This window comes from Pinus tabuliformis, chromosome X, assembly GCF_031772625.1.
Source record: "Pinus tabuliformis cultivar Carrire ecotype Pingquan chromosome X, CPIR1, whole genome shotgun sequence".
Classification (NCBI taxonomy): Eukaryota; Viridiplantae; Streptophyta; class Pinopsida; order Pinales; family Pinaceae; genus Pinus; species Pinus tabuliformis.
Window position 1 is genome coordinate 613,334,380 of NC_142308.1, and position 6,000 is coordinate 613,340,379.

Below are 6,000 nucleotides of genomic sequence, written 5' to 3' on the forward strand. Positions count from 1 at the left end.
TCAGCAAGAGTTAACAATGGCTAGGGAAGCCTATAAAAAGGATCTCAATCTGTACATGTTAGCTCAGGTAGCATCTCAAGCTGAAAAGAGTGTAGAGAAGGATCAATACAGTGAATACATGTGCAATGAATGTGGGGATATCTATACTCAAGCAGGATATCAGATAATTGCAGTCCCGTTGACTGGAGCCACTCCTGTTATAATAAAAAAGGAACACCCTGCTGCTACACAAGAACCAGCAGGGTCTTCAAGAATTTTAGAGGAAGAAACAGAACCACCCCAGCCTACCCAAGTTGTTGATGAACAAAAACCAGAACCAAAATCTTTTACAACTGTGCATACACAAACTGAACCTCCCTGTGTCAGTAATGCTCACGCACAGACTTCCAGTTTTCAAGAACTAAGTAACACATGGAAGACAAAATATGAGCTCTCCCAAGGAAAGGTATTTCAGCAACAGAAATCATTATGGCTCAACTATGCATACAGAAATTGGGAAGTACTTGAACAGTCTCGTGCACAACATAAAGAGAATAAGCAATTAAAAGCCAGACTGTCCCTCATCTTTGATTTGGTCCAGCGGTTACTTGCTACAAGGAAGCCTTCTTTTAACTATTCTGTATTTTTGAGAGAACGTTTAGCGTTCCTCCAATTAAAAGCAATCAAGGATGGAAGACCCCACCAGGTCTCTACACCATAGCAATTTATTGAGACTTTTGCAGAAGCACCAAACAATGACCAGAACTTGCTGTGTGAACTCTATCTTCACAATGAGGCTATGCCTGAAGATAGAAAGATTTATTTACTTCCTATTTGTGGTGATATCCAAATAAGAGCCTTTATTTCCTTCTTGGCCAATCAGCTTACTTGGCAGAATGCTTTTATGTTTGCAGCACACAATGAGGAGAACTGTCTTCTCTGGATTCGTCCGGAACCGCAGAATGCAGCCATCTTCATTATGGAACATCAACGAATTCTACGAGAACCAGGGATGACCGATCATATTAGGAATCTGCAAGCAGCAGTCTTGGAAGACTGCCAACATTATGTGAAAACTAAAGGACCTCTGGCTATAAAAGCAAATAATTTATTCTGGGAACATTGTCCCAAAGAAAGACGGGAATATCATCCCTACAATCCCCTCAATCTTCAGGCGGCAATCTCACGCATACCTGATTATGTAAAATGCATTAGACAGTGTGTTGAACGGTGGATTGGTTACCATTTTCATTTCCCTCTCTTATGGCTTCCCGGAGAACAATACAAGGCTCAATTTAAATTGACTAAAAAGGAAGAGTTGGCAGCATGGAAGAAACTTCAGAGTGTCCACGAGTTTAGAGACATGGTTGACAGCACCTTCTACACTTACTGCATAAGCAATTTACACTGTTCATCCCAGTATTCCGACTCAGATTCAGAGTAGACGTTGCATGCGGACATGCAACATTTTCAGTTGGGGGTGATGTTAGGATCCCATATTGTCTATTTTTGAACTTATATTTTGTCATTATATTACCCTCTTCAACCCTTAGTTGAAAGCCTTTGCTAGTGTTTTGACTTAATCATTCCAAAAGGTATATAGTAACTCTCCTCATTGCTATAAGTTTAATTATTCAACACGTAATCATGCTATCTTTATAATTGATCCTTGAAGTTGATTAAGTTGCTGAACAATTGTTGAAACTGCCTAATTGGCAGGACCACATTTTGCAGTTACTGAAACAGCGGAAACAGCGCAAACCGTGAAGCTAAAACAGTAAGAACAGCATGAACCTCGAAGGTGAAACAGCAAGAACAGCATGCGAACTTCGAGGAGACAGTTGAAGATTTGCGTAACAAATCTGCATCAGCAAAGGAGTCCGATCGATTACTATATTGGTCGTAATGATCATGATCCACATGACTATAACAACATTCTATTAACGAGAACTGATTTTCCTATTTTTGGTACAAAGGGTTGAACCATAATGTATAATGAAAATCTTTTTTAATAGATGTCTCCTCTATAAAAGAGGAGACATCTACATTAGAGGAGGACATATAGAGAAAGGATGAACAAGCTGTAACACAGAAACTGTAGTGAAGGGATGACACTGAATCTTTCTTGTAATATGGTATATTGATAGAGGAATAAAGTTCTGTTCTGATTATTTTATCTTAGTTTCTGTATTCTGGGGAATCTTGTGAGAAGGACAGGGCCCACCTTCATCACAAGATTCACCCATCTTCTTTCTGTTGTGTGTCGTGTGTGTGATTTCCGCTTATATCTTATTCATGAGTACTGCTTCTAATGATATTTTTCTTTTGTTGAAACTTTGTTTTCCTTTTAACTGATTGATGTTGTATATGAGTGCCTCACCGGTGATTAGGATTTACAAAGTGTATTGGTAAACTGGATAACAGAGGCAGGTGTTGAAAGTCCTTACTCTGAGGATAGGGTCCTGATCCTTTGTTATAGGACAGCCATCACTCCCTTTTGCAGATTTGTTTTCTTTAGTTATCTATTCTTATTCCATTCCTGCAATAGGATGTAACTACTGTAACACAGAGTAGGGGTTTAATAGATAGTGAACTGTTTATACTAAAACTTTTAATACTATTAAGATTGAGTACATACAGTACGTGGTCACCTTTGGAATAATCAGGCTTTCCCGAGTTGATAATTTATGTGGCACTCGACTGTTTTATTAATAAACAATTAAAATGACCAACACCATGGCATAAGATTTTTCATTTGTAATGCCTTCATCTTTTTTACTTTAAAGACTCAAAGAAACGTGATCATTCTTGTATAAAAACGTGTTTAGCGGAAAACTATTAACCCAATCAAACCCTGAAGATACTCTTTCAAATGATCACTTGGTCAAACACGACTTCATATTATTAACAGGAAAATAAGTTCCAAAATTACAGAGATGTAAGTATGAGCTTAATACATATAGAAATTCAAACTCCTTTTCAGTTATATACAACTGATATTTAAAGAAAAATTCCTAATTGTCTTCTGAGAGAATTTAGCTACAGGTGCTCTCCATGTATTACAACAGATCTGCGTAAATGGGTGATCAGCTACAGGTGACTTTAAGTCAGCAAGATGGTTGCATGAAACTGTTATCACCAATGGCTGGTTCGAGTTAATGCTACAACAAAACTGTCAGATTTATTAATAAGCCATGAAGAGTGGACACAGAGTCCTATTTCTCTCGAGTTCCTTCAATGGAGGAAATTAACAATGCCAACGCACAGTGAATGACTTGGCACAAGCGATTGGGGCACCCAAACTCAAATCATTTTTTACTGTCTCAAGCTGAAATTTAGCCAGGGAAGTTGGGTCTGGGTGGATATTTCTCATAGAAATCAAAATATGGCTGCAACTGTACATTAATTAAAACTGTTTTTCCTCACACAGTTAGCGAAACAGGGTCCCGAAGAATCTCATATTTCTCTCAAACGGTTGTGAAATTGAGGAAACCATTTCTGGGTTATCTAATTTGGCCTATCCTAAGAAAAAACCATGTCTCGGTTTTCCTAAATTTGCCTTCATTTGGCTGGAAATGGCATTTAAAAATTGATGTTTTTTAGTTGTTACGCATTTCTGGCAAATGCTCAAGGTAACTGCTCGCCTTGAAATTAAATAATGGTTGTTGCTTCTCCTATCAATATCACATTGCTTTGAAGCATAAAGCTTTGCTACCTCTGTTGGAAAGCAACACATTCAAGAGTTGGAAGATCTTAGGTTGAATGTTCAAGCTTCAATAGACGCGAGCATCAATTCATTTAGCAGAATCTTTATTTTCACACTGTTATTATTTTTTTTTTACAGAGATAGATAAAAAGAGCAAGGTACTAGAAGAACATGAGAAGTAGGCTTATGAAAATGGTTTGCTCAGTCGAATGAAGATCTTAAAACAGGGTTGTCAACAAGCAAGTTTCAAACCAGGATCTGGACGAAAGGGTAGACAAAGTGTCCTATTGCTTCCGGGTTTCATATGTTTGACTCCACCTTTGACTGTGGTCTTGAGCTGGCTTTTTTATCGATCTGGGCTAGGTGACTAGGATAGAATCCATGTCGAGACAATTCCAAAGATGCTCATGTGGCCGGTTTCTTCATTTGACACTTGTAACCTGCTAAACCATGGAGGTAGCTACAAAATACACAGTTAGATGAAAAATAGGCTGCGTTCCGTAGCTAATTTGCAAAAACTTAACCAATCAATCTGGTCGGTTGAACCTACCAGAGCAATTGGATAGAAACAAAACCACCCTACGAATCTAATTCGACTCCTCTTTGGTGTGAAGTTTCATACTAGCTGGCTCGTATGATACAGTTTAGAACATATGCAAAGAATACTAGAATTTAGAACTGTTTTTTGAGCTATGTTGCACAAACCACAGCCTCTTCGAGCATGATTGATTTTTTTATTATGATGGATTTTTGAATTTTGGATTCCAAGCTAACAATTTTTTTCTTTGCGGGTTGCAATAGAGCTAGTTATCAATTGATAATTTTTATTTAAAATTCTACATTTCCCTTATTCAAAAACATGAAGAATTTTTTTTTATTTTTTGTTTTTTTTATTGAAAATCTAACATGATTATTTTTTTATTGAAAATATTTTTGTGAGGTTAATGAAGAAATGCAAGAAAACAAATAAAATTCTAGAAGATTTTTAAGTCTAAAAACTCTAAAAAAATGCAATCAAGCTTGATTTCATTTCCTAGTTTATCCTACTTGAAATATTTTTATTTATTTATTTATTTATTTATTTCTTATTCATTTATTTATTTATTTTATTTATTTTTTATTTTTTTTAAGTATATGAATGTTTCCAGTGGAGCCATTTACGGATTAAACTTTCTAAAATGTTCATATCCAAATTTTTGAAATGTACCTGATTGTGTATGAGGACATGAGAAATCGTTTTAACCTTTAGATTTGCCGCAAGGATCTCTTGAAGAATTGATGAACATTGTGGCATAACTGCGTCTTGATACCATGCCTCAATGTAGTCTTTAGGTTGCATTCTATATCCTTTGTCCATAAATGGTTATTAAAAACAAAAACAAATAAAATACACTCTAAACTGGAAGTTAGTTCCTATGCACACTTCCCTAGAAACAGTGCCAAAATGTTGGGGCAAAGTGATTTTCTGTCATTTAATTTGTCAACCCGGGGGTTTCGTAAACTTGTGAAGCATGCGTGCACTATATGTACTAGAAATTGACTTTCAGTTTAGATCAATCTAACTACAAAATAATGAAAACCAATTCATCTAATCTATGAAATTAAATAATGAAAATGAAATTCAACTAACCTATGAAATCAAAAACAACTAATGTATGCTTAGTTACTCTAGCATTCAATTATGAAGTGTTACCTTCTTGAGATGATGTGTAAGCAACTATTTATACTTTAACTTCTAATGTCCTAGAAAAGCAAGTAAAGTGTGCATAAAATAACTCAGTAATTGCATGTATCAAATATTCAACCATTCAATCTTGAAATATGATTAAATCAATTTCTTGAAATGATCTTTAGCAATATCAGTTAATGCAATTAAATGATGATCTCAAAAGCAAATGTAAAAGCATGAAAAAGTAGAGCTCATAGGTTGAACATTCAATCACCCAATTTGAAGTCACCTTCTTGGCCTGATCCTTGATTCAATTATATAATGAATTGATGGTTTGATCTAAGAAAGTAAATAACAGAACATGAAAGGAAACTAAATAACTATGAGCCCTTGCCTCAAACTTAATCCAATTAGAAAATACATAAATCTTCCCTATTGAAATGTTTTTAGAAAAGCAAAGATTACATAGTCATTCTAAAACTAATACTAAGAAAGCAAATGAACTTTAATCTATAAAAGCAATTAAATCTCACAATCATTAGATGGACATTTCAATGGTGTATGAGAAAGGCTAGTGAAGAAGCTCCATATGCAAGAAAACTAAATCTTCAAATCTCCAAGAAGAAGCTCCAAATTCTCTATTAAA